General features: G+C 38.6%; 1 protein-coding gene across 4 annotated transcripts in view; it reads right to left on the bottom strand.

Moving 5' to 3' along the window:
* ITPR2 (inositol 1,4,5-trisphosphate receptor type 2) overlaps nucleotides 1-20270 on the bottom strand; it is a 509643-nt gene that overhangs the window by 438131 nt on the left and 51242 nt on the right. The gene's annotated exons all lie outside the window — the stretch shown is intronic.

Genomic DNA, 20270 nt, shown 5'->3' with positions numbered 1-20270 from the left:
CCCAAAGTCACGTTCCCAGTAAGTGGCAGAGCCAGGGTCAAACCCTCAATTAGTCTGACTACATTACACCAACGCAGGAAAAAGAAGATGCCCATCAAAAACGGAATGCCACAACTGCGGTTCCAGGAGAGAAGTGAGCCCTAACACTCTAAGGAATTCATCGTATGTAACACTTTAACCTCTCTCCTCTGCATCTAGAATGGACTAATTACATCCCAACTTTTAGAGAACTGAGAAAACAGTCACTCACATTATCTGTGTTCTGTGATAGATGAGGAATCTGGGTGAGAAAGAACAGAATGTAGAGTCTGCAGTTTCCTAGCAATGGTGTAAAAACATGTTTTCTGAGATCCGGCAATCCTACTCCTAGGGAAATACCCGAGCAAGAAGGTGCCATGGGCCTCCGGCAATCTAGTAAAGCCCTTGGACCTTTTCTCAGACTAATGTTTGATTACCTCCACTCATAATTAAAGGCAATGAACCAGCAAAAATAATGCAACGCATGACAAAAAAAGGCAAGTGAAAATAAACATGTAAATTTTTTACATCTAAGTTCATGGACCCAGAAAACAATGAGACATGTACATTTAACTCAGAAATGCATGCGTACATCATAAATAACAGGACAAAAGAGCAGGAATGGTTAACACAGAAGTCAGGATAGCAGTTGCCTTTGAGGGAGAAAAAAAAGGGGCACAGTAAAGTCAGGGGCACAAAGGGAGTTTCTGAGGTACTGGTAGGTTCTAGTTCTTAAACTGGCTGCAAAGCACTGGTATTGCTGTTTTTCTAATAGCACCATTAGCAAAGGCTATCCTCCCCACTTGGACTGCTTCCAAGTTGGACAGTGAAACTGTGGCATTTTTCCACCCTTGTGTTTACATGTGCCTGGGGAAGCAAAGAGGCTTCCTGATTACCTGAATGCTGCCTCTGACTGGGTAGAGTTCTGCCTGATTCTAAATTCAGAGTTGGCACACCCACTGGGCCAAAATACTTAAAGCCTAACCTCCATACCTAGCCTCTACTATACAAAAGGTGAAATTTTGGTGTCCACCTTCCTTCCTTCAGCTCAATTTGTCCTTAGTGAGAAAAAAAGGGGGGCTAACCAACTTTCAAGACTTATTATAAAACTACATAATCAAGACAGTATATTCGTGAAAAACAGAAAAATCGATCAATGGGGCACCTGGGTGGCTCAGGTGGTTGGGCATCTGACTTCGGCTCAGGTCACGATCTCACGCTTGTGAGTTCGAGCCCCATCAGGCTCTGTGCTGACAGCTCAGAGCCTGGAGCCTGCTTCCAATTCTGTGTCTCCCTCTCTCTCTGCCCCTCTCCTGCTCACACACACACTCTCTCTCTCTCAAAAGAAATAAACATAACAAAACAAATTTAAAAAAGAAAAAGAAAAATTGATCAATGGAACAAACTAGAGAGCCCAGAAATAGACCCACATGATTACAGTCAATTGTATCTTTGACAAGGGAGCAGAAGCAATACAAGGAGAAAAGACAGTCTTTTCAACAAATGGTGCTGGAAGATCCACATGCAGGGGGAAAACATCTAGACACAGACCCTACATCCTTCACAAAAGTTACACCCTTCACAAAAATGGAACACAGACCTAAATGTAAAACGCAAAACTTTAAAACTCCTAGAAGACAGTGTAGGAGAAAACTCAGATGACATTGGGTATAGTGATAAGTGATAACTTTTTAGGTACAATACCAAAGGCACAATCCATGAAACAAAGAATTGATAAGCCAAAATTCATGAAAATAAAAACTTCTGGGGCGCCTGGGTGGCTCAGTCGGTTAAGTGGCCGACTTCGGCTCAGGTCGTGATCTCGCAGTCCGTGAGTTCGAGCCCCGCGTCGGGCTCTGTGCTGACAGCTCAGAGCCTGGAGCCCGTTTCAGATTCTGTGTCTCCCTCTCTCTCTGCCCCTCCCCTGTTCATGCTCTGTCTCTCTCTGTCTCAAAAATAAATAAACGTTAAAAAAAATTTTTTTTAAATAAATAAAAACTTCTGCTCTGCAAAAGGTACTGTCAGGAGAATGGGAGACAAACTACAGAGTAAGAGAAAGTATTGCAAAAAAAAAAAAAAAAAAAAAAAAAAAAAAGCATGTCTGATAAGGGACTACTATCCAAAGTACACAAAGAACTCATAAAACTCAACAATAAGAAAGCAAACAACCCAATCAAAAACTGGGCAAAAGACCTAAACAGACACCTCACCAAAAAAGATTCACATTATAACCAAATGAAAGGATGGTCAACATTTTATGAAATTAAGGAAGTGCAAATTAAAACAACGAGATACAACTACATGCCTATGAAAACACCCAAAATCCAATGCTGGCAAGACTGTGGAGCAACAGGAACTCTTCATTCATTGCTGGTGAGAATGCAAAACAGTACAGCCACTTTAAAAGACCATCTGGTGGTTTCTTACAAAACTAAATGTACTGTTAACATCTGATCCAGAAATCATGCTCCTTGGTATTTACCCAAATGAGCCAAAAATCTTTGCCCACATAAAACCTGCACCCTGTCTATGGCAGCTCTGTTCATAATTGCCAACATTTAGAAGTAACCAATATGTCCTTCAAGTAGATGAATGGATAAAGAAACTGGGACATCCAGACAATGGACTATTATTCAGCACTAAAAAGAAATAAGCCCTCAAGCCATGTAAAGACATGGAGGAACCTTAAATGCAGACATACTAAGCAAAAGAAGTCAGTCTGAAAAGGCTATATACTGCATGATTTCAATTACATGGCATTCTGGAAGAGGCAAAACTGGAAAAAGTAAAGGATAAAAGGCTAGAATGAGAGAAAAATTTGCAAATCACATATCTGACAAGAGATGAATATCCAAACTATATTTAAAAAACTCATATAACTCCATAGCAAAAATAAAGAGAAAAAAAATCAACCTGATTAAAAAATGAGCAGAGAATCTGAATAGACATTTTCCCACAGAAGACATGTGAATGGCCAGCAGGTACATGAAAAGGTGCTCCACATCACTAGTCATCAGGGAAATGCAAATCAAAACCACAGCGAGATATCACCTCACACCTGTTAGAATGGCTATCATCAAAAACACAAACAATGACAAGTGCTGGTGAGGATGTTGAGATAAGGGAACCACTGTGCACCATTGCTGGGAATGTAAAGTGGTGCAGCCGCTCTGTAAAACAGTGTGTACGTACCTCAAAAAATTAAAAATAGAACTACCATTTGTGATCCAGCAATGCCACTTCTGGATATATATGTGTAGGAAACAAAATCACTATCTTTAAGAGATATCTGCACTCCCAGGCATTGCATTATTTATAATATTCAAGAAATGGAAACAACCTATGCGTCTGTCAACAGATGAATGGATTAAAAATGTGGTATATATCACATACAATGGAGTATTGTTGAAATGGAGCATAATGGAATATTATTCAGCCATTAAAAAGGAAGGAAATCTTGCCATTTGTGATAACAAGGATGTACCTTGAGGACATTACACTAAGTGAAGTAAATCAGACAGAGAAAAACAAATGCTGTATGATCTCACTTACATGTGGAATCTAAAGAACCTGAGCCCACAGAAACAAAAAACAGATTAGTGGTGGCTGGGTTAGGGGCATGGGGGAAAGAAGAATACAGGTACAAACTTCCAGTTATAAGATAAATAAGTTCTGTAAGTGTAATGTACAGCATGATGACCAAAGTTAACAATACTCCATTGTATTTTTGAAAGTTGTTAAAAAAGTAAATCTTAAAAGTTCTCATCATGGGGTGCCTTGTGGCTCAGTCAGTAAAGCATATGACTCTTGATTTCGGCTCAGGTCATGATCTGGTTTCAGATCGTGGCTTCAAGCCCCACATCAGGCTCTGCACTGACCCTGCAGAATCTGCTTGTGATTTTCTCTCTCCCTCACTCTCTCTGCCCCACCCCTGCTCACTCTCTCTCTGCCTCTCTAAAAATAAATAAACTTTAAAAAAAATTATTTAAAAAAAAGGTTCTCATCACAAGAGGGGCACCTGACTGGCTCAGTTGGTGGAGCGCGTGACCCTTGATCTCAGGGTTATAAGTTCAAACCCCACTTTGGATGTCGAGATTACCTAAAACAATAAAATCTTCAAAAAAAAAAAGGTCTCACCATAAGAAAAAAAAATTGTAACTCTGTGAGGTAATGGATGTTAACTAAACTAATTAGTTATACACACACACACACACACACACACATACTAATTAGTTTAGATATATATACATATTTATATCAGTTCATTATATTGTACACCTTAAACTAATACAATGTTGTGTGTCAATTATATCTCAATAAAACTAGTTGGAAAAGTATCAGGGGTTGACGGATTAGAAAGGAGGGAAGGATGAACAGGTGGAGCACAGAAGATTTTTAGGGCACTGAAACTACTCTGTGTGATACTATACTGGTAGATACACATTTATACATTTGTATACAAATGTATAAAGAACACACACCAGCAACAGTGAACCTTAGTGTAAAGTGTGGACCTTGTGATAATGATGTGTCAATGTAGATTCATGAATTGTAATAAATGTATCACTCTTGGTAGCGGGTGTTGACAATGGGGGAGGATATGCATATGGGGGACATCTCTGTACTTTGCTTTCAATTTTGCTATGAAGCTAAAACTGCTCTGAAAATGGTATCTATTAAAAAAAAAAAAGAGCAGGGCTACTTTGGGGACTCTGCCCAGTTAGTTCTATTACTATATCTATATAATTTATATCCTAATACACACACGTGTATCTATATACATACACAAAAAGGTATATACATTACATTTTTGAATGTATGCTTTACTTCACAATAGAAGTTTTTTTTTTTTTTTTTTAAGTAAGGGTATGGTGACTTCAAAGATAAATGATACTTCTAAGAATTTCCAGCAATATGGGAAAGTACTTATAAAATTAAATGAAAAAAGCAGAACATAAACTTATTAAGCCTTAAGAAAAATGGAATTAGCTTAAACAGTCCTTGGAAAACGTTTCCAGGGTCTGAAGTGAGTCCTTTGTAGGTGGCAAAGCCCAAAGTGTGGCAAAAACAACTGCAGGTAGGAGACAAACAGAAGGAAAAGTGATGGCCGGTCTAAGACTGGCAGCTCCTGTCTTTCTCCTTTCCTTTCTGCTTCTCCAACAAGTGATAATTATCAAGCAGGAGAAGAAGTTACCTTTGTCCTCTTGCTTTCTTCCTCCTCAGGAACATTTGTTTCAACTGTAAAATGATCCTAACACAATCAATCGGCCCTTCCAACAGAAAGCAGAAAAACTAATCATGGGCCCTGGATTGTGGATTCTGGATTGGGATACTCTGACTGAACAGCAAAGATCTGCACCAAATAGTAGCCGCTAATATTCTAGGATGACAGAAAGGATGTGTGGCTCTTATTTTTCCCATAATACTAACACTTTTTTTTTACTTGAGATCTACTAACAAACATAAAGGAAAATCTTTCAAAACATAAGGCAATGTATCCTCTTTGAATCCTTATTCAAAACAAAATGTTACATAGTAACAATAAGGGTAGGCACATTGTTTTTTGCTTTGCTTTTAATTTTTAATGATGAACTACTTCATATAGAAAAACTATTAACAAAAAATAAAGTATTCCAGACTTACATATTAGTCAGTTACTGAGTACCCAGTATATGCCAACACTAAGATATTTGCTAGGGATGAAAGACGAACAACACAGTTAGACTTTCTCCCTTTGTAAAGCTTTTACGTTAGTAGGGGAAATGTATACCCATGAACATGTATTGAAAAGTACACCTATTTCTTTGCAATGACGTTGACATTTCACCATTTACTAACCCATTCCTAAATTGCTGCATACTGTTTTCCCTTTGTAGCTATCATGAGGAGTATCATTTAAAATTTTTTTCTGTAAATTCTTTGGCCACTTCTGGACTACTCTTAAGACCCAAGGGGAACAGAAGTTTTGACTAAGATTATCATGCCTTTCCATCTAGATCTGCTGTCAAATCAGACCATAAGGAAACTGACTGAACTAACCTGCAATAATTTTTATGTAAGTGGAACTTAAGCAATACCCAAGAATTTTGTGTGAAAATGCAACAAAATAGCCAGTATCTTCTATGGGACACACATCAAAATTGGCTTCACATTTTCCCCATCCTGTACAGACTCAACAAAGTTACATTAATTATACATTTTATGAGTTGGTAATACTTTTTATGAGATAGTTCATCATTGAACTTGTACTCATTCATGAGCAGGTAGAGATGGTACTTTATTATTTAACATTTAAGATCAGAACTCTTTGCTTCCTGGTTATTCCCTATTCTCCTCCCTTGGCAAAGCCTTATAAAGTATATCTGGTTCATTTGACAGTGTTTCAGAAAGTCTGCATCACTTTATACATTCTCCTTCAGTGCCCATTTCCACAAAGCTCCCCTCTCTTTTTTTGTACATAGCCTTAGAGCTTGTAATTTTTACATATTTTGGCTGACTAGACAGACATAATGGTACACCAAGTTGTTTCAACTTGGTAATTATTTGTGAGTTTTAGCACTTTATCATAGGTTGACTCCATACCATCTGCCTTTATAACAGTTTTATTGATATATAATTTATATACCATTAAGTTCATTCCTTTAAAGTCTGTAATTCAGTGGTTTTGGTATATTCATAAAGTTGGGTTAACATCCCCATAAACTAATTTTAGAACATTTTTATCACCTCAAGAAGTAATCTTGCACTCAACACCATCAACCTTATGTCCTCTTCCCCTATCCCTAGGCAATCACTGATCTACTTCCTGTCTCTACATATTCGTCCTATTGTAGACATTTCATATAAGTAGAATGCTACAGTATGTGTTCTTTGGTGACTGGCTTATTTCATTTAGCATAATGCTTTCAAAATTGACCCATGTTATAACATGGATAAGTACTTCATTACATTTATGGCTAAATAATGCTCCACTGAAGGGATATATCATGTTGCGTTTACCCATTCATCACTTGATGGGCATTTGGGTTGTTTCCACTTTGGGCCATTATAAATAATGCTGCTACGAACATTGGTGTGCAAGTTATTTATGTGGACATGTTGTCATGTCTCTTGGGCATATACCTAGGTGGTAGATGATAGACAGTAGAGGGTTTGGCTAGGTCACACAGTAACTCTATTTTAGATTTCTGGGGAATTTCTGGATTGTTTTCCAAAGTCAGGCACCATTTCATATTCCCACCAGCAGTGTATGAGGGTTCAAATATCTCTACATCCTCACCAGCACATGTTATTATCTGCATTTTTTGTTACAGCCATCCTTGCAAGTGTGAACTGATACTTGTGGGTTTTATTTGCATTTCCCTGATGACTAATGATGTTTAGCATCTTTTCCTGTGCTTCTGACCATTTTTAAACCTTTTTTTTTGAAGAAATATCTATTCAGATTCTTTGTCTATTTTTTAATTGGGTTATTTATCTTTTTATTATTGAGTTGAAAAGGTTCTTTATATATTCTACATACAAGTCCCTTTTCAGATACATGATGTGCAAATATTTTCTCCCAGGCTGTGAGTTGTCTTTTCACTTCCTTGATTGTCCTTTGAGGCACAAAAGTTTCTAATTTTGATGAAGTCCAGTTTATTTTTTTCTCTTGTTGCTTATGCTTTTGGTGTAATAACTAAGAAATCAGTAAATAACCCAAGGTCACAAAAGTTTACTCCTATGTTTGCCTCTAAAAGTTTAATTTAACTCTATGATGCTCTTTGAGTTAGTTTTTGTGTACGGTCCTTTCACTTTTTTATCATTTTATTTTATTTTATTTGTTTTACCATGATAAGTAAGTGCATTCTTTAATCTCCATCCCCTATCTCCCCTATTGCCCCACCCACCTCCCCTCTGGTAACCATCACTTTGTTCTTTATAGTTAAGAATCATGGGGCACCTGGGTGGTTCAGCTGGTTTAAGCATCTGACTTTTAGTCTTGACTCAGGTCATAATCTCACAGTTTGTGAGATCGAACCCTACGTTAAGCTCTGTGCTAACAGCATGGAGCCTGCTTGGGATTTTTCTCTCTGCCCCTTACCCCTTTCCCACGGGCTCTCTCTCTCTCTCCCCTTCTCTCTCTCTTAAAATAAACTCCAAAAAAGAAAAAGAATCTGTTTCTTGGTTTTTCTCTTTCTCTTTTTTCCTTTGTTCCTTTGTTTCTTAAATTTCACATCTGAGTGAAATCATATGGTATTTACTTTTCTCTGACTGACTTATTTTGCTTAGCATTATATTCTTTAGCTCTCTCCATGCAGTAAATGACAAGATTTCATTCTTTTTTTATGGCTGAATAGTATCTTATTATATGTATGTATATACACACATATACCACATCTTCTTTATCCATCCATCTATCAATGGACACTTAGGTTGCTTCCACATCTTGACTATTTATAAATAATGCTGCAATAAACATAGGGGGTGCCTGTATCCCTTTGAATCAGTGTTTGTGTATTTTTGAAGTAAATACCTAGTAGGACAATTACTGAGCCATAGGGGGGTTCTATTTTTAATTTTTAAGGAACCTCCGTACTTTTTTCCACAATGGCTCCACCAATTTGCATTCCCACCAACAATGAAAGAGAGTTCCTTTTTCTCCACATCTGCACCAATGCTTGTTATTTCTTGTGTTTTTGATTTTAGCCATTCTGACAGATGTGAGCTGATATCTCACTGTGGTTTTGATTTTCATTTCCCTAATGATGAGTGATGCAGAGCATCTTTTCATGTGTCTGGTGGCCAACTGTATGTTTTCTTTGGAAAAATGTCTGTTTATGTCTCCTGCCCATTTTTTTTTTTTTATTTGGGTCTTTTTGGTGTTGAGTTGTTTAAGGTATTTACAGAGTTTGGATACTAACCCTTTATTGGATATGTTGTTTGCCAATATCTTCTCCCATTCAGTAGGTTCTCTTTTAGTTTTGTCGACCATTTCCTTTGCTTTGCAGCTTTCTATTTTGATGTCCAAAGAGTTTATTTTTGCTTTTGTTTCCCTTGCCTCAGGAGATATATCTAGAAAAAATGTCACTACAGCTGATGCCAGAAAAATTATTGCTTGTGCTCTCTTCTAAGATTGTTATGATTTCAGGTCTCACATTTAGGTCTTTAATCCATTTTGAGTTTATTTTTGTGTATAGTGTGAGAAAGTGGTCCGGTTTCATTCTTTTGCATGCAGCTTTCCAGTTTTCCCAGCACCACTTGTTGAAGAGACTCTTTCCAATTGCAGATTCTTGCCTCCTTTGTTGAAGACTAATTGACAATATAATTGTGGGGTTTTTCTGGGCTCTCTATTCTGTTCCATTAATCTATGTGTCTCTCGTTGTGCCAGTACCATTCTGTTTTGATTACTACAGCTTTATAGTGTAACTTGAAATTTGAGATTGTGATACCTCTAGTTTTATTCATCTTTTTCAAGATTGCTTTGGCCATTTGAGGTCTTCTACGGTTCCATACAAATTTTAAGATGATTTGTTCTAGTTCTGTGAAAAAATGCTGTTGGTATTTTGATAGGGATTGCATTAAATCTGTAGATTACTTTGGGTAGTATGATATTTTGATAATATTGGTTCTTCCAACCCATGAGCATGGAATATCTTTCTATTTGTTTGTGTCATCTTCCATTTCTTTCATCAGTGTTTTGTAGTTTTCAAAGTACAGATCTTTCACCTTTGGTTAAGTTTATTTCTAGGTATTTTATTATTTTGATGCAATTATAAATGGTATTGTTTTATTAATTTCTTTCTGCTACGTCACTATTAGTATATAGAAATACAATGAATTTCTGTACATTGATTTTGTATTCTTTTTGTCAGTTCTAGTATTTTTTTGGTGGAGTCTTTAGGGTTTTCTATATATAGTATCACATTATCAGCAAATAGTGAAAGTTTACTCTTCCTTACCAATTTGGATGCCTTTTATTTCTTTTTCCTGTCTGAGTGCTTTGGTTAGACTTCTACTACTATGTGGAATAAAAGTGGTGACAGTGAATATCTTTGTCTCATTCCTGATCTTAAGAGGAAAGTTCTCAGTTTTTCACCACTGAGTATGATGTTGGGTGTGAGTTTTTCACATATGGCCTTTATTATATTGAGGAGTGTTCTCTCTAAACCTACTTTGTTGAGGGTTTTTATCATGAATGGATGTTGGACTTTGTCAGATGCCTTTTCTGCATCTATTGAAATGACCATATGGTTTTTTACCCTTTCTCTTGTTAATGTGATGTATCATACTGATTGATTTGTAAATTCCATGCTTGTATCCCAGGAATAAATCCCACTTGATCGCAGTGAATGACTTTTTTCATTTATTGTTGGACTCAGTTTTGAAGTGATTGCTTGAATTCACATAACCAGTGAAGAAATTTAAAAAGTTCTAAGCCTGGGACAGAAAGCTATCGTGATATGAAACTCTAGTTTTTTTCTTTCCTAGTGGCCTAAAAAACTGTGTGTGTATGTTTGTGTATAAAAAACTTGGGTTTTTCTGGGGCACCTGGGTGGCTCAGTTGGTTAAGCGTCTAACTTTGGCTCAGGTCATGATCTCGTGGTTCACAAGTTCGAGCCCCACATCGGGCTCTGTGCTGTTGGCTCGGAGCCTGGAGCCTTCTTCAGATTCTGTATCTCCCTCTCTCTCTCTGACCCTCCCCTGTTCACACACTGTCTCTCTCTCCCTCAAAATAAATAAACATTAAAAAAAAATTTTTTTTAACTTGGGTTTTTCTGAATATAAAACTGATATATGATCACTGAAAAAAAATTGGAAAAATCTAAAGAGCATAAAGGAAAAAAACCCACCTCTTTTCATGCCCCAAGGTTAACCATGTTTATCATTTTGGTGTATATCCTTACAGAGACAGGTACACAGATACATTCACCAAAATATACACTTATACAGCCATATCATATTTAAGGTAACTAGAAATGTATTTATATGAACTGTGTGTATATACATATACAGTTTCACAATAAGCCTTTTTCCCAGTTCATATCCTCTAATGTCATTAAATATTACTTGAAAACATTAAATTCCCACTTAGGACACATATGATGTGTAAATCTTTTTCCTCCTTTTGTATATTCTTCCCTCTACTAAAAGTATTACTGTGATAAACACTGCGCCTCATATGTTTCTCAAATTTTTATTTGGTTCTACATCTTTATACTGAAAAGTTCACCCTTTCACAGATATTCATCACAGGCCTATCCTCCTGTAAGCACAGTGCTAGGGACACAAAGCTGAACCTGGAAAAGCTCACAGAAAATAGCTATTTCTCCCATCCCCTCATTTTGTTCTGCCTCTTTGGTACACCTGCGGGCATCCTCATTTCTAATTACTTTTCCTGACCACAGTTCTTGCCTATTCCCTGCAGATCCACTGCTTTTAACACATGCCTTTTCCCACAGCTCAGTGATATTTACTCCAACTTATGCTACCTGATTGTTCTTTTAGCAAAGAGTTCTCAAACTTGTTGGTACCGAGACCTCTTTACACTCAAAAATTATGGAGAACCCCAAAGAGATTTCCTTTTTCTGCCTATATTCACCATATGACAAATTAAAACTGAGCAACTCACAACACAATAAAACACAAACACATATGTCATTAGCCAACCAAGACGTGACACCACCACACTTCATGTAGCTTCCAGAAAACTCCACTACACACTCAAGAAAGAGTAAGAATGAAAAAGGCAAATAGTGTGTAGCCTCATTATGAAAAAAGTTTGATCCTGCAGACCATCCTGAAAGGATCTGGGGGACCCCTAACCTACAGAACCACAAGAAGGCCTTTGTCTTTCAACTTCTTGTGTTACCCGATGCACACGGTGCGTTGACCATCTCTTATGGCCTGTGGCAACCACAGGGGACTGTCTTCAGCTTGTCTGGTTGCCATACACCATGATGGCACGACTCACAGGGCACATGCAGGAAGTGCTCCTGGTTGCCCTTGCTTTCTCTGTAAAAAGTGATCAGTTTCCAAGTCCCAAAGGTTTTATTCAACTAAGTGTTTCTAGGCTATTTAAATGATGAAATCCTGTATTTCAGATTGTTAAGAAATTTTATTTAGGAGGGCAAGGAAGGATTGACAATACAGCCAAAGAAGCCTCTAGAACAGTGCTGTCCATCTGCTGGGTTAGGAAGAAAGCAGGGAACTATCTTGTTCTTGTGGCTTACATATGTGTAAGCCAACCAATAGCGATACCAGCCTCTAATTTTACTAACAATGCTGGCCAAATATATAGAAAGAAACTAAGGCGAGAAAGAAATAGGGATTAAAGGACTTCCATTGTTAATGTCTTAAGTCAAAATATTGCATTTTCCCACTGGACAATCACACTTTTTTTCAACATGACATTTGTGTATGGGATTTTTTTCTTTCATATGATAACATTACAGAACGTAACTCCCAACCTTGCCACACAATTAACTTTGTTAAACTCCCTTCCTTCCAATATTTGCCCACATGCAGGTATTTAATTACGCAGATACAATCAGAAAGAAAGTTGCATAACTATGAAGCTTCTTACAACAATAATAGCTGCACTTGTGCTTTATGCAATACATCTATATAGACTCAAAAGGACAAGTTCCACAGTCCTGTTTCTGAACAGGAGCTGAAACTTCCAGCATTTAGAAAATGCTAGTTTAAAAGCTTTCAAGATATCTATGCTATCATAGAAAGCTATCTATGCTTTCAAGATAGGACACTCTCTAGATAAGCCTATTATCTTCCAGTTCCGCATGGCCCTTGAGAGCCTGTGTGAATTTAAGTTTAACCACTTCTAAATCCATCCAGTGGAAGATACACACACACACACACACACACACACACACACACACACACACACGTGTATGTGCACACACACAGCAGTCAGTCATGTAGCAACACATTAAACAAGTACCAAACCTCAGTGAGTTCCTGGGGACCCACCACTTTCCTTTTCAGGGCATGTATCTCTCTTTGTAGGGGTCTCCAGTTGTAAAAGGGCAAGCAAGGCTCAGGAAGAACAAGGGTGAGTCAGTGGTGCATTGCCAAGTGAGGCTGGATCTCTACTGTGGAGGGCTGTTTTCTTAGATTTTTACCTACTTTATCCTCTAAAACACCAAGTTTCCAAACTACTTCCAAGTATTTATAAAACAAACAATGCCACCCGCCAGCACCTCTTTGCTTTATTCTGAAATTACTGTATTTACTTTGAAAACCACAAAATGTAAACAATGGCACCTGATCAGAAAAGATCTTTAAATGGCTCACTCACTAAATCAACACCTGGGAAGGAAAGGCAGTTTACTTGAACTTTAATACACAATGTACAAATCAATCTTTTATCTGAGTAGTAGCTTGAATAGGTTAATGATTAGTGAGTTTTGTGAAGATACACAGAGACTTTCATAAACAAAATATAACTTCTATTAATTTATTTAATACTCATCAGAGAGTGAACGCCCACCTACCATTAACCATAGAAGTACAATCTTAATTCACACATATTTCCACTTGATAAATATGTGTACAACATTCTCCCACATGTAGATACTTTATGCTATAGAGCATGAGAAAATTGAAGTGATTTGACTTTTTAACATGCCTTTCTATATGCCTACTACATGACAAGATGAGAAAAAATAAGAGAAATGGTTTAAAAGTCACTACTATTTACTTCACTGAAGAGTTTTTGAGTGGCCATGGTTTCAGTTCTACAAACAGTCCATGCTTCTTACCATAATGTATTCCTGGAAATTACATTATAAAAAGAAAGCATTTCCCGGGGCACCTGGGTGGCCGAGTCAGTTAAGCATCTGACTTCGACTCTGGTCATGATCTCATGGTTCCTGAGCTTAAGCCCCTCATTGAGCTCTATGCTGACAGCTCAGAGCCTGGAGCCTGCTTCAGAGTCTGTGTCTCCCTCTCTCTCTGTCCCTCCCCCACCCACACTCTGTCTCTCTCTCTCTCTCTCTCTCTCTCTCTCTCAAAAATAAACATAAGAGAAAGAAAAGAAAAGAAAAGAAAAGAAAAGAAAAGAGAAAGAAAGAAAGAAAGAAAGAAAGAAAGAAAGAAAGAAAGAAAGAAACAGAAAGAAAGAAAGAAAGCATTTCCCATAGGGAACTCCACTGGAATAATAAAATTGGATTATTTTCCTCAGGAATACAAAGTTTATAGTAAGTATAGCACAGGTAGAAAACCTCTAACCCTCCATATCATTTAGAAGAGCAAACATCCTATAAAAGTGATTAAAATAAATTATCGTAAAGATCATTCATTTCCCCCAAATTAATACTGTATCATATGAATATCTGAAGACCTCACCAAGGACAAAGAGTTCTGAATGAATAAGATCTTTCTCTATCTTCCCACACAGCCAACCTTAGAGGTTAAAAAAAAAAAAAAAAAGTCACACAAGTGTTGAATGGGGAGACTTTTTTTTTTTTTCAGTGAAGTCAAGAGAGTACTTCTGGGTCAACAGAACTTTTAACTACCTCAGGTCCATCCTATCTTTAACTGGCTAAATCCATCCCTCCTGACTCAGCCTTTTGCAGAATGGCATATTAATGCAGTCATATATTATGCAGCCATTTGAAACTGGCTTCTTTTACTTAGATAACACTTTTGAGATTCATCTGTGTTGTTGGGCATATCAGTCCCTCATTCCGTTTTACTACTGAGTAATGTTCCATTATGTGGATATACCATTGCATGTATTGGTTATCCAAGACCAGTCGTCATTTTTATTGTTTCCGGTTTTTGCTACAAACATTCATGTACAAATCTTCGTGTGAACTTAATTTGTCATTGCTTTTAGTTCATACTCAAGAGTGAAAGTTGGAGGTCATATGGTATGTTTAACCTTATAAGAAACTGCCAAACTCTTTTCCAAAATGGCTAGGCGAGCCTGGTTGGCTCAGCTGGTTAAACGACCGACTTTGGCTCAGATCATGACCTTGCGGTTCGTTGAGTTCAAGCCCCACATCTGACCTTCTGCACTGAGCACAGAACCTGCTTTGGATTCTCTGTCTCCCCTTCTCTCTCTGCCCATGCCCTGCTTATTCATTCATTCTCTCTCTCTCTCTCTCTCCCAAAAATAAATAAACCCTCAAAATGGCTGTAGTGTGTTATACACCACCAGCAACGTACAACAGTCCTAGTTGATCTGCATCCTTGTCAACACTTGGTATTTTCTGTATTGTTTTTTAATTTTAGCCACTTTTATAGTGGTATTTCATGGTGGCTCTCGATACTGTGATGTTTTCTTGTGGCACCTTATATGTTGCTATTGCCAGAGATTCCAGTTAGGGTCCTCTTTGCTTTTCACTCCCACAGCTTTAAAATGCTATCCATATCTTAATAAATTTCAAATCTCTATTTTTCCATCAAATTTGTCTCCTGAGCCTTCAGATCAATATATCCAGCAATCTTCTAAATCTACCTCTCTGGCAGAAAGGATTCCAGAACCAAGTTCAGTACTGTGGTAAACTGCAAAAAGGTCCTACATTCTTCCCATCCCTATGTGCGGGTCCCGTTGCAGGTGACTTTGCACCTCCACCTCTCAAAAGGCACAGCCAATGTCTCCATGCTTTGCATCTGAACTTAGCCGTATCACATTAGCAAATGTAACACAAGCAGAGGTTTGAACACTGATGAGCACTGATGTTTGCCCTTTCTTGCTGTTGTCACACTATCCCTAGGTGAAGAATCTGAACTGTCTCTCCAGGTAATAAGAAGGGGGTTCAGCCACCCCCATCAACAACCTATCCACTGGCAGATATGTGAAGGAAGCCATTCTGGACCATCCAGATGTCAAATACCTGCAGATACACAAGCCAGTTCAGCAGAAACCAGCCATGCCAGCTCAGAACAAAAGAATCAGCCAACGAACCTGCAGATTCATGCGTTAAACAAATGGATGCTGTGTGAGCTACTCGGTTTGTGGGTGTTTTGAAGTAAGAAGGAAAGAACTTACATAATTACCCTCCTCTATCAGGTAATTTATTTTGTATTCCATATCTCAATACATGCTACTAATATCTACCACACTGCCAAAATCTGAAGCCTCGGAGAATTCTGGGACACATGCTCTCCCTCACCACCTCCTACCCCACTCCCACATATAATAGGTTATCAAGTCCTAATATGGTCAAAAACATCTCTTTCTTGCCATCCATAGCCACTAGCTTAGTCCATTATCAAATTTTCTGAACTATTTTAACAGTCTCCTGGTTGATATCCCATCCTGTATTTCCAACCTCCCCATGTAAAAGAAGAGTCTTTCAAAATTTCAATTCTGATCACGTCTCAGGCTGGCTTAAAATTCTTTAATAGTCCTCCACTGTCTTAACATAAATATCAAATGCCTCAGTGCGACATACAAGGCCGTGAGGCATCTGACCTTCCTCCCGGCTCATCTCTGCCACTCTTCCACATTCTCCTAAGCTTTAAACATTCTTAAAAGCCACAAACACAAATGGGTCATGCCGCTGCACACCTCTGCACCTCAGCCAGAAATGCCTCTTTCTCCTCAAACCCCCTCCTTTCCAGCTAGCTAACAACCACCCATTCTTCCACAGCTCTAGCTCACCTCCATTCTTCCTCTGAATTCCTAAGCCACTTAAAATCCTCTTCTCGGTGCTTCTGAAGCCCCTTGGGCTTCAAAGCAATGTGGTTAATGGTGAAGGGTCAGGATTTCAATCAAAGCTTTGCTTCCTTTCCATTGGAAAACCTTGAACAAGTTACATAACTTCTCCATACTTCAATTTCCTCAGCTATAAAATGAGATGTGCCAGAGAATATTACCCCTCACCTCCAATACCCATTCTCTTCTTCTTTTTTAAAATTTTTTTTAATGTTTATTTCTGAGAGAGAGAGAGTGCAAACATGAGTGGCAAACTGCTCCTCTGAGCAGAGAGTGGGAGACACAGAATCCAAAGCAGGCTCCAGGCTCTGAGCTGTCAGCACAGAGCCCGACGCGGGGCTCGAACTCACAAACTGCGAGATCATGACCTGAGCCGAAGTCGGATGCTTAACCGACTGAGCCACCCAGGCAACCCTCTCTTCTTCCTTTTGGTAATAGAACTCTTGAGTTTAGGTAGGCATGGGGCCAGCCCACTAACCACCACATTCCTCAGTCTCCTTGTGGCAAGATGTGGCCATATGTATAAGCTTCCTGTGGTTGCCATAACAAATGACTACAAACTTGGTGGCTAAAACAGAAATTTATTCTCGTGGAGTTCTGAAGGCCATAAGTCCAAAGTCAAGGTGTCGACAGAGCCATATTCCCTCTGAGGGCTCTAGGAAATAATACTGTCTTGTCTCTTCCAGCTTCTGGTGGCCCAAGGTATTCCTTGGCGTGTAGCAACGTAACTGCATGCTCTGTCTCTGTCTCCACATGGCCTTCTCCAATAACTTCTATCTTAGATAAGCCATTGGTTTTTGGTGTTGTTGCTGCTGCTGTTGTTTTATTTCTGGCCTAGCACCTACCTAACTCATGCAGGTAATAATATTTCAATAATCATACTTATCTCTTAGGGTTGTGTAAAGATTAAATGGATTAGTAGAATGTGAAGCATTTCGAACATTACCTAATATAGAGTAAAAACTAAATAAATGTTTGTGATCAGCAGCCGAGGTGGCAGTACAATAGGCTGGGTCACATGTAATTATCATTAGCTTATCTTCTAGAAAACCACATTTACTGGGATAATGGCTTAGTGCTTTCATCTCGGCATTATATTTGAAAGAATGCCAAGCATTCCGTCACTGTTTTAAGAAGACATGCAATTTAGCTTTGCATACCAACTATTATTACCCAGGAACTACTTTCATGAAGAGGTTCATACTCAGCCTGAATCCCTGGATGTGCCTCCCCCATGGGTACCCATTTTTTAACCTACAAGTCAAATGCTATCTTAATTAAGAAGCTTTCCTCACCTCTCAAAACAGGAAATTACAATTTCCATCCTCCTGCAATACCATCACCACACCTTTTTATTTAGCCTTTATCACTTTCTACCTTGTGCTATAATTGTTTACCAATACATCTTATCTCCCTCATTAGATTATAAATTCCTTGAGAGCAGCATTCATTTCTGACTGGCTTGAACTGTAGCAACAAGTTCACACACTGCACTGAGCACAGTGGATATTGAATAAATCTCTACCAAACATATCCCAAGATCTGACAGTATTGAAGAATACTAGCTTCAAAGAAACTTGCCTCACCACCTAGTAACTGTGTGACCTTGAGCAGGTGACTTTACTTCTCTGAAGAGTGGCTTCCACGTTTGTAGAATGGCACTATTAAGAATTAAACAAGGCAACATGGATAACGGCTACCTTAAGCCCTCAAAGGTAAGAAATCCAACATTTAGGACTTTCTATTCTTAGAAAGAGTATAGTCGTGGCTATTAAAATTCTCACAAAGGGCATTTATTCAGTATTTATAAGGAAGTTAGACACACAACCAACTGCATACCCAATTTTAGAAGAGAGATTTTTACACAAGAGCTAGCAGCACAGGAAATTGGCCCATCAATACACGATTAGCAAGTGGGCGAGTCCCACTAGAAAGACAGTGGTCCTAACGCCATTAAACACACACATTACAAGTGTTCATTGTCTGTCCCTCACTTCTGAAGGGAGGGAATTAAACTTCACCACATAAAGCCACAAATCAAAGCTCACGTACCGTATATATCTTAGATACACAATAATTGTGGGAGTGCTGCCCTACATACCAATTTGTGAGGCTTCCAAAGCAATCTGGTTTGACCATTCAGAACCACAGCAAATTCCTCCAATAGAGACTGAAGGATTTTAAAGTGTGAACACTTTTACAACCCTGACTATCTCCAACAGAAGAAGCAAAGAGGCAGTCTCTTTTCATTTCACCCTTTAGGCCTTCTCCGAAACCTCCCTGAGAAGAGTAAACTTAGTATCCAATTTCCACTGCCTCCTGGAGTTTAATATTAGCCGCAGAAGGTTCTTACTATGATGACATACCATAATGACACATGATCGGCACAGCAGTTAACATTCGACTAGAGAATTTTAAAGATTTTTTTGTATAAAGCATGTAATGTTGGTTTGGAAATCCATTGGACTTTTCTAAACTTCTTTGTGTAGCAGGAAAGTATAAAATGCTAAAAAAGTCACTCGATACACATAGAAGTTTTCATCTTCTGCTATTCACCCTACAGATTTATATGTTAGAATGCACACTTGATACCAATGAACTTAAATTTAGAGTAGAATTTAAGACTATAACAAAATAGGGGTGCTTGGGTGGCTCAGCTGGTTAAGAATCCAACTTTGGCTCAGGTCATGGTGTTGCGGTCAAGCCCTGCATCAGGCTCTGTGCTGACAGCTCAGAGCCTGGAGCCTGCTTCGGATTCTGTGTCTCCCTCTCTCTCTGCCCTTACCCCGCTCGCACTCTTTCTTTCTCTATCTCTCAAAAATGAATAAATTGTAAAAAAAAAAAAAAAAAAAAAGACAACAGGTCTACACATTGCTTTACATATTTTATGTAAAGTTTTTATTTATTTATTTTGAGAGAGTGCACAAGTGGGGGAGGGACAGAGAGAGAGAATTCCAAGCAGGTTCCACACTGTCAGTGCAGAGTCAAATGCAGGACTTGAACTTCAGAACCATGAGATCATGACCTGAGCCAAACCCAAGAGTTAGGGGCTTAACCGACTGAGCTATCCAGATGCCGCACGTGGTTTTATTTTAAAACAACTCATCAGCCAGCAATTTTGCTACACGCTGGGTAGCGTTAAGACCCCAAAACAAGCATCTGAAATTATACTGCCTTTAAGAATTATAATTTTTTTTAGAACTCCATTCATTAATTCAACGAAAATTCATTCGGCACTGACAATATGCAAAGCACTGTTCTTGATCTTCGCAATTCCCCAGAATGCAAGGCTAACATGGTATTTACTCTCATACAGTTTATAGTCTAACTGCGGGTCTTTCAAGTAAGGAAACAGGTGCAACTTCCGAGCAGGCACAAGTGATGTGACTGTCTTCAGGCCCAAGCTCACTGACAACTGCAGTGGACAGTTCCCAGCACGCCAGCAGCCTCCAACCTCGAACCCCTCCATCTCCTTTATGAGAGCTTTCCCTGATACTTGGAGACCTTGCTCAGCTTCAAAGAGGAGCAGCCCAGAAGTGTGCTGTGGAAGATTGCCAACCCATAACCCACAGAGGATAGAAGTTGG

This window comes from Herpailurus yagouaroundi, unplaced genomic scaffold (genome assembly GCF_014898765.1).
Source record: "Herpailurus yagouaroundi ecotype Mexico unplaced genomic scaffold, PumYag 166, whole genome shotgun sequence".
Taxonomy (NCBI): Eukaryota; Metazoa; Chordata; class Mammalia; order Carnivora; family Felidae; genus Herpailurus; species Herpailurus yagouaroundi.
The sequence above is the reverse complement of the archived record's forward strand: the minus strand, read 5'-3'. Positions and strand labels throughout refer to the sequence as shown.